The sequence below is a fragment of the Haemaphysalis longicornis genome, unplaced genomic scaffold, assembly GCF_048455015.1.
Source record: "Haemaphysalis longicornis isolate Haplotype H1 unplaced genomic scaffold, Haemaphysalis longicornis Haplotype H1 scaffold_12, whole genome shotgun sequence".
NCBI classification, from domain to species: Eukaryota; Metazoa; Arthropoda; class Arachnida; order Ixodida; family Ixodidae; genus Haemaphysalis; species Haemaphysalis longicornis.
In genome coordinates, this window is record NW_027526225.1 from 42,625,126 (window position 1) to 42,634,656 (window position 9,531).

General features: G+C 52.3%; 1 pseudogene; it reads right to left on the reverse strand.

The window, feature by feature from the left end:
- Positions 1-7,310: 7,310 nt before the first annotated feature.
- On the reverse strand, positions 7,311-8,642 carry LOC144161573 (uncharacterized; annotated as a pseudogene).
- Positions 8,643-9,531: the final 889 nt, after the last annotated feature.

Genomic DNA, 9,531 nt, shown 5'->3' on the forward strand with positions numbered 1-9,531 from the left:
AGTTGAGCAATACACAACTCAACCTCAGTTTGCGTCCGTTTTAACAGCGAAGCAGTTGACCGAATCGTAATTTTTTGCATCCGCACTTAAAACTACCCAAAAAGTGCTCAGCATCCCCATTTAGGGAGATTGGCCAACATTGGCTGAACCGACCATACCCACTTGGACAGATTGGCAAAGATTGACAAAAAAATCCAGCGTTCACCGTAATCCTGGCAACACTTCCTCGGAACAAGAAGGACACTTTATAGCACACGCCACTCCAGGGTGGTGCCTAATGATTGTCACTTGAAGAAAAAATATCGAGTAAGCTCATCCCTATTGCAAAAATTGTGGAGTAAAGGTAGTTGCAGGAGCGACGATGAATCAAATGAGCTGCAATCGGACAGTGAAACCGTCGTGATAATTCTTAAGGTTTCGTGCCGCTTCGCTACCTTCAAGTCTTACGCATTATTATGAGTTTCTTTCCTTTTCAGGGGACAGTGTGATTGACTTCAAGTTTGATAGCTGCCTAATATAGCAACTGAAGTTCACCAACCGTCGCAGTGAAGAGCGTTGGATCTTTTTGCCACCGTTTCTTTTGCATTTCGGCTTGACATTGCTAGCACATACATAACATTTTCAGATTTGGCGTTGCCGGTAGTGAGAACCAGCCTCCGCCTCTCTCTCTTCGCGAACCACGGCATGGGTGGTTTTACGCAAGGTAGTCGGGGAGACTAAAATGGCATCTTCAGGATTTGCTGTGAACACAATAGCTTGCCGGTGGTACTGTCCCGAACGCATGTCAAGAGTATTCTCAATCATAGCATCCTCGGACTTGAACCCAGCGACGATTTTCGCCCAGTGACGCACGAGCCCAACAAACAGCTCCTGTTCTACGCCTCGCATTGAGAAGCGCAACTTTTTCTCTTCCTCCAATTAAGGGTCCGTTCTTCGGAAGAGCCTCTTTATTTCTTCATCGCACGAAAGAGCCCATTCGCGGAGGTGTTGCGTGTTTGTCTGTAGCAAGATCTCAGCTCGTTCCTTCCGTACCACCGCAGTGAACGTTTTTAGAAATTCCGACCAAAGCAGGCTCCCCGACGGTGAACTACTCTCATGGTGCATGAACCGAATTCGAACTGCGTCCTCTGAATAAAAAAAAAACACATGCCAGAGCAAATTTTCGCCGTCCCACTTGTTGAAAATCGGGACCCGCTTAACTTCCACCGACCAGTCTTCCGGGTATTCAGGAGGGAATATCAGAAACGATGGCGGTTCCCTGGGCTCTTAAAGGACGATAGGTGAAGTGACTTTTTGCCCCGTGGTGTCGGTTGGAGTGTGAAAAGGTTGTGGTAAAATGGCACGTGTGAAATGGCGTGGTTAAATGGCACGTGTGGTGAAACAGCACGTGTGAAATGGTTGTTTGACAATGTTTTGTACTTCACTGTTTGGCTGCAGGCAGAATGCTGCGATTTCTTCGTACATGTATCGCAACGTTCCGCCCTGAATTTCGAAACTGTGTGCAATTTGACAGTGAACGTAAGCGAAATGAAAGAAATCTGTCACGGCAATTTTTTATACTCCTGAGAAAACAACGCATTTTGTTATATAGTTTTTGATGTATATATCGGCCTTGTGTTTATCCTGCCACTCCGGTTTGCTTAACTGGTGACGTCGAAACTAAATCTTTTTGGAAGGACACCACGACGCGGTAATGCCGGTTTGATAATTTCTTTTCCCCAAATAAGTGGTGATTGCAGTGCTAGCCCAATGTCAATCCCAACTCCTTCTATTTCTAACGACGGGAATCTTTCTCAATGCCGCAATAGCCGTGGAAGTGTACTAATGGCTGATGTTTTATTTTTAGTGGGACACTTGAGGCAACGTTGATATTTGCAGTTGTGCGCAAAAAATATGTGAACGCGGCAGGTAATAGAACTTGCTAGAAGAAGAGCTGAGAACATACGGACGGGCACACGATGGCCGCTAGCATTTTATGAGCAGAAGTATATATGTGAAGAGCGTAATGTTATTCAGTAACGACCAAAGGAGAGAGCATAGCCTAAGCGCGGTGCATTATTAGTGATTACTGACAAGCACCCTACCTTAAAGGGACGCTGTAGGGAATTGTCAGTCTTCTGTTTTTCCCTGCATTGCGTAACAGGCTCAAATAAACACTTTCCATCGTTTATCCGATCGATAGATCGATATTTCTTTTATAACACCCGAAAAAATAAAAACTACCATGCGCTGTCAGCGTCGACCGCACCAACTGAAATAGTGAAGTCAATACGAGTGGCTACTGTTATTGGACGATGTCCAAGATTGCAATTCAAACCAGTTTCGGTTTGGCTTCTCTGAAACAATATTGTCACGAAGCCAAGGACGCCGCAGTTCTCTTGAAGGAGAAACAAGTTTATTGGAGCGAAATTGTGCTCACCTAACAACTCAAAAGAATACAGAGGCGGCGAAGCAGCGGTCAACAAAGTGACTTGCACAGGCGAGTGTCGTCGAAAGGAATGCCGCGGCGTCTGCTCTGCAGGCTTTTATCTTTCGGCGAAAGTGTTTCTGGAACCCTCTATTCACATCCAGAACATTGTACATCACAGAAGATTATTCCGCGCTAGTAACGTTAGGGCGAAACAGTCTGCTTATCTGAATGTTATAGCCCGTGCGGCATAAAATTAAAGCATGTAAGACGCGTTTCGTTTGGAACGCAGATAACACAGATGGGCGTGGACCGGCCGTAAAAACAAACAATAAATAAATGAACCCATACATGGTTCGCGGCATTACCCCCCCTCTAAGAGTGCATCGACCCGATGCTAAAATAACAGTCCGAACGAACAACAACAAAAAAAAGTCCGTCATTTTGCATAGTAAGGTTTCAAGCGAAGCACGTGGACGACTTCGGGCCGCGTGCGTCGTCGTGATGTTCCGGAATCACCATCGGGGATCACCTCGTAGGTAAGTTGGCCGAGACGTCGGAGAATCTGGTAGGGTCCGAAATACCGTCGCAGAAGCTTCTCACTTAGTCCGCGTCGACGGATGGGAGTCCAAACCCACACACGATCCCCAGGGGTGGTACTCGGCATCTCGGCGTCGGAGGTTGTAGCGCCCGGCATCCACCAGCTGCTGGTCTGTTGTACGAACTCGAGCCAGCTGGCGGGCCTCCTCCGCACGCTGAAGATATTCTTGGATGTCGGCTTTGAGGTCGTCGTCTTCTACGTGCGGAAGCATGGCGTCGAGCATCGTAGTCGGCCGTCTTCCGTAGACAAGCTCGAACGGCGTCATCTGCGTAGTTTCCTGGATAGCCGTGTAGTACGCAAAGGTGACATACGGTAGTACTTCGTCCCAAGTCTTATATTCAACGTCGACGTACATTGACAGCATATCCGCGAGTGTCTTGTTCAGGCGTTCCGTTTTTCCGTTCATTTGGGGGTGGTACGCCGTAGTTCGGTCATCCGTGTTGCTGTAGCGTAATATCCCTTGCATCTGCTCCGCAGTAAAGGCCGTTCCGCGGTCCGTGATTAGGACTTCCAGGGCTCCATGTCGCAGCACAACTTGGCTTATGAAGAACTTTGCAACTTCTTGTGCAGGCCCCCTCAGAAGAGCGGTGGTATCTACGTAGCGCGTCATGTAGCCTGTCGCTACAACAATCCACTTGTTCTCAGATCGGGATGTAGGGAACGGGCCAAGAAGGTCCATTCCAATCTGTTGGAAGGGCCTAGATGGGACGCCGATCGGCTGCAGAAGTCCGGCGGGTCTCGTCGGTGGCGTTTTTCGTCCCTGGCAGTCACGGCAGCTCCGGACGTAGTGGGTGACGTCAGATGCAAGGCGTGGCCAGTAGTACTTCATCTTGATTTTCCCAATTGTGTGAGCTGTGCCGAGATTTCCGGAAGACGGGTTGTCGTGGCACGCTTCCAAAATATCGTCACGAAGATCTGCCGGGATGACAAGATAATTCGCTCTCGCTCCGGGGCTGAAATTCTTCTTCACGAGGACGGAGTGTTTCAGGCTGAATGCAGGTAAGTTGCGTTTCAAGGCCCTGGACACGGCGACGTTGCATCCTTGGAGGTAGTCGATCATGGCGCGTAGATCGGGGTCGGCACGCTGCTGGGCGGCCAGGGCGCTCTCAGTCACTATTCCGAAGAACGCGATGTCTTCGTCGGAGTCTTGTGGTGGTGGGTCGACGGGGGCACGGGACAGGCAGTCGGCGTCGGAGTGTTTCCTCCCGGATTAATAGACTACTGTAACGTGGAACTCTTGCAGGCGCAAGCTCCACCTACCAAGACGGCCAGAGGGGTCCTTCAAATTGGCGAGCCAACACAGCGCATGGTGGTCTGTCACAACCTTGAATGGTCTTCCATGCACGTATGGGCGAAATTTTGAAATGGCCCCTATAATCGCGAGGCACTCTCTCTCAGAGGCTGAGTAGTTTCTTTCTTCCTTGGACAGACCACGGCTGGCATAGGCGATTACTTTCTCGCACCCGCTTTGCTTTTGTACGACGACGGCACCCAAGCTTATATCACTGGCGGCCGTGTGCATTTCCTTTTCGGCTTTTTCGTCGAAATGCACGAGCACAGGAGGGCTTTGCAGGCATTGTTGCAGCTCGCAGAAGGCTGTTTCTTGGGCATTTCCTCAGATGAAAGGGGTGCTATCTTTCGTTAAGCGGGTGAGTGGCTCTGCAATGCCGGAGAAGTTTGCGACGAAGCACCGGTACTATGCGCACAGTTCGAGAAATCTTCGCACGCCCTTCTTGTCTTTAGGCCTTGGGATGTTTGCTATGGCGGAAGTTTTCGCCGGATCAGGCCGGACTCCCGCGGCGTTGACGACATGGCCCAAAAATTTGAGTTCCTCGTACGCGAACCGGCACTTTTCAGGCTTCAGCGTTAACACCGACGTACGCATGGCCTCGAGTACAGACTGCAACCTTGCCAGGTGTTCGTCGAAAGTCGGGGAGAATAGCACAACATCGTCGAGGTATAAGAGGCAGGTGTGCCACTTCAGGCCGGCTAGCACAGTGTCCATGACTCTTTGAAACGTTGCTGGCGCCGTGCACAACCCGAACGGCATCACCTTGAACTCGTATAGGCCGTCCGGGGTTATAAATGCAGTCTTCTCTCGGTCTTTCTCGTCCACTTCAATTTGCCAGTAGCCGGTCTTGAGATCCATCGATGAGAAGTACTTCGCGTGGCAGAGGTGGTTGAGGCCGTCGTCGATACGGGGGAGGGGGTACAAGTCCTTTTTATTGATTTTGTTCAGTCACCGGTAGTCAACACAAAACCTTAATGTGCCGTCTTTTTTCTTCACGAGTACGACCGGCGCAGCCCAGTGGCTTTTCGATGGCTGTATAATGTTGTCGCTGAGCATGTCGTCGACTTGAGTACGGATGGCTTCCCGCTCGTTTGAAGAGACGCGGTACGGTGACTGTCGGGTAGGCCGTGCTCCATCTTCGGTTATTATTCGGTGCTTCGCTGGAGGTGTCTGGCGTAGTTTTGAGCTCGACGAAAAACACTCTCTGTAGTGATGCAGCAAATCCAATAATTTCTTCCGTTCTTGTTGCGGTAACGCCGGATTCACGTCGGAGGGGTTCGGAAGCTCGAAGGTATCTTAGGGTGCGCGTTCAAAGTCGGCAACCGCGATCACGTCACTTGCTTCTTGCGTTTCTTCGAGGAACGCAATTGCACGCCCCTGTTTAAATGCTGGTATTTCTCGCTAAAATTAGTGACCAAAACTTGGGATTGGCGTTGCGTAAAACGCGCAATACCTCTTGCAACGGAGACACCGCGGTCGAGGAGCAACCTTTGGTCACTCCCTACGATAGCGTCGACGTCAGGAACAGCATCTTCATAGTAGACGGTGATTATCAAGCTTGCGCGGCGTGGCAGGGTGACGTGATCATCGGCGATCCTTACAGCTGCACGGTGTGCTGGGTTCGATTCCGGCGTCATGGAGTGATGGGAGGAAAAAGTTATAGACTTCGTCTGCAGATCGATTAACGCGGCGTTGTTCGTCAAAAAGTCTATTCCGAGAATTACGTCGCGAGAGCAGTTAGGCAAAATGACGAACGCCGCTGGGTACGTCGTGCCGTCTATGGTGACGCGCGATGTGCACGTTCCACTTGGCGTCACGAGGTGGCCTCCTGCTGTGCGTATATGCGGACCGTCCCATCTTGTCATAACTTTCTTCAGCTTAGACGCGAATGACCCGCTCATTACCGAGTAGTCGGCTCCCATGTCGATGAGGGCGACTACGTCAATGCCGTCGATTGACAACTGGACGTCGGACGCCGCCTTCCTCGAGTTCCGGGTGCGTCGGGGCGTCGCATCTCGGCTTGTGCGTCGTGACGGTCGGGCACTGTGCGTCGTTGATGTTGTCTTCTCAGCGGCAGTCTCGGTCATGTCGGGTACGCGTCGCGCCGTGTAGCTGTCGTCGTGTTCGGGAGTCTCGTCAGGGTTAGGTCGGGTCGTCGGGATGAGGGTGTAATGAATGTTGGGCCGGGCCGCATAGAAAGTCACGAGACTTGACTACTGTGTTCTCGCACACGCACACAGCACATTATATTAGCTGGATAATGGAGAAAGCCGGAACAGACACTGTAGCACACGAGCGAACTAGATGCGGGAACATTCAAGTGCGGAAGACAGTAAACAAAGTTATGAAGAAAGTCACGCGATCACAGACGCGGATCGCGCGACGAGACGATCGCTTATGCGACGACGCGGAGACGTACTCCTCTGGATGGCGACGGGGCAGACTAGTGAAGTCGATGAGGAGTTGCCCTCTCACTGGCAGGGACGTGACGGTGGCCGATGGCTAGCGGCGGGACGGAAGTGCTTAGGCCTGCGCCATGGCGAGGCCTCGCTGCCCGCGCTCCATGCCACCGGAACACCGCTCACCCTGACTGGCACAACACCTTCTTGTGGTCTCGTCGGCCGTCGTCTCGTTGACAGCGCGGGCGGTGGCTCAGACGGGAGAGCCGGCGACGGTCCTCGGGCCTACACCGCGAGGGTGGCCGTCTTGCTGCCTCCGATTGGTTGGTTGGTTGGTTGGTTCCTTATGTTATGGCGCATACCCACGCGGGGGATTGGCCAAGAAGCTGCGAACAGCTTCCGACGTTCTTCTTCCCCTTCCCTGCTTCCTCGATGCTGCTTTCTCTAGCGCGCACGTTACGCCACCGGTACCGGCGGATTGGCCCCCATTCTGCACGGCCCCTTCACTACAGAGGGCATGTCGTGAATCACTGTCTTCGGCGCGTCCTTGCGTCGTTGGAGGGTTTCCAGTTTTTCGCCGTACAGCAACTTCACCTCCAGAAGTTGCTGCCTTTAGTTTCCCCTGCGTGGGCTGGGAGACCTTCCACGGGCGAAGTCAGCACTGCTACGGCGGTCCGGCGACTGGTACGGGTAGGGCGACGGTGAACGGCTGAAACGGGCTGGTTCACGACTGGTGTTCGACAGGTATTCTTCAATTTCAGATGGGCGCTGGCCTGGTCGGGGGCGTGGTGCGTCTTCGGAGAAACCACGAAGTCCGAGTCTCTTGTATGGGCAGCGACGGTAGATGTGGTCGGCCTCTCCGCAGTGGTAGCACAGAGGACGATTATCCGGTGTTCGTCATACGTCAGTCTTCCTCGACGTCTGGTTTCGTACAACAGGGGTCCGGGCGGGCGACAGTGGGTAGCGGTAGGGCGGGGCCTCTTGACGACGTGTTGGAGCAGGGCGGGGTCGATGAACAGCCGCAAAGTACGTCATAGCTTGGTGCTCGCAGTGCACTTCGGATGGCACAGAAGTTCCCAAAGCGTTTTGAACTTCTTCCCGGATCACGTCAGTTAGGCTAGCGACTCGGGGTTGCGGCGTCAACCGGAAAAGTTTCCCCAGCTCCTCTCTCACTACTGCGCGGATGGTCTCGCGTAGGTTATCAGCCGGAATCCGCATGTTGTCGACGTAGTTCTCATTGGCTGCGCCAACAAAGTTCCGGTCATACTGCCTAGCACGCATTTCGAGAGCCTTCTCAATCGTGCTGGCTTCTGTCACGAATTCAGCGATGGTTTTGGGCGGGTGGCGGACAAGTCCAGCAAAGAGCTCCTCCTTCACACCGCGCACCAAGAAGCGTAACTTCTTTTCTTCCGTCATTTCGGGGTCCGCACGGCGAAATACTTGCTTCATCTCCTCAACAAAGATCACGACCGCTTCGTTGGGGTGTTGTGTGCGGGTTTCCAACAAAAGGGCGGCTCGCTCTTTCCGCACGACGGTGGCGAATGTTTTGAGGAACTCCCTCTTAAAGAGAGCCCAGTCGGTTAGGGAGCTTTCATGGTTTTCAAACCACGTAAGGGCCGTATCTTATAAATAGAAGAAAACATGGCGGAAAGTCTCTTCGTCATCCCACCTGTTAAAGATGCGGACGCGCTCCACTCTCTCAAACCAGTCCTCAGAGTCTTCTCCGGAGGATCCGCGGAACGATGGTGGTTCCCGGGGCTGTTGAAGAACGAGGGCAGGATTGGTAGTGCTGGTCATGGTGCCTGCATTGGTCATGGTGGGGGTGATGACGTCTTCTTTCTTAACTTTATCCGGAAGCAGTTTAAACTCCGGCTCAAGACTTTGCGGTCGGCGGCTGGCACGAGTGGGACTTGCTTGTCGGCGTGACGAGGGCGTAGAGAGCATAAAGGCTTAGTACCCAGCACCTCTACCAGATGTCACGAAGCCAAGGCCGACGCAGTTCTCTTGAAGGAGAAACAAGTTTATTGGAGCGAAATTGTGCTCCCCTAACAACTCAAAAGAATACAGAGGCGGCGAAGCAGCGGTCAACAAAGTGACTTGCATAGGCGATTGTCGTCGAAAGGAATGCCGCGGCGTCGGCTCTGCAGGCTTTTATCTTTCGGCGCAAGTGTTTCTGGAACCCTCGGTTCACATCCAGAACATTGTACATCACAGAAGATTATTCTGCGCTAGTGCCGTTAGGGCGAAACAGTCTGCTTATCCGAATGTGATAGCCCGTGCGGCAGGAAAGTAAAGAATGTAAGACGCGCTTCGTTTGGAACGCCGATAACACAGCTGGGCGTGGCCCGGCAGTAAAAACAAACAATAAATAAACGAACCCATACATGGTTCGCGGCAATATGCTTGGGATCCGACTTTATCGTTGGCTTGACATTCTCGATATCGCAGTAGTCAGCATACTGCACTTCTGACATGTTTTCGGCTATAAAATGTGCCAGACCTTTATGCCTGCCAGCACGTCTTGAAATCGTAACGATCACTAGCCGATGAACGCATGGGACATAACGATCTCAACGATCGCTACCAGTGGATAAATGCCCTCCGAGTCACCGGAGACGTTCAAATGCGATGCGCTTTCTCCCCACCTTTGGAGTTTTCCTGGCTCGTCCCTGTATCGTAAGAGGAGTGTTTGCACCAGGCCAACGGTCGGGTGATTTGGGACTGTGCCCGCAAGGAGTCGGCGTTTATGACCGCACCACGCCTACGAGAACACGGCAGCGCGTAAGTGTCAGTCTGCACGCGTTCTGCGAACATGTTCGTGGAGCAATGAACG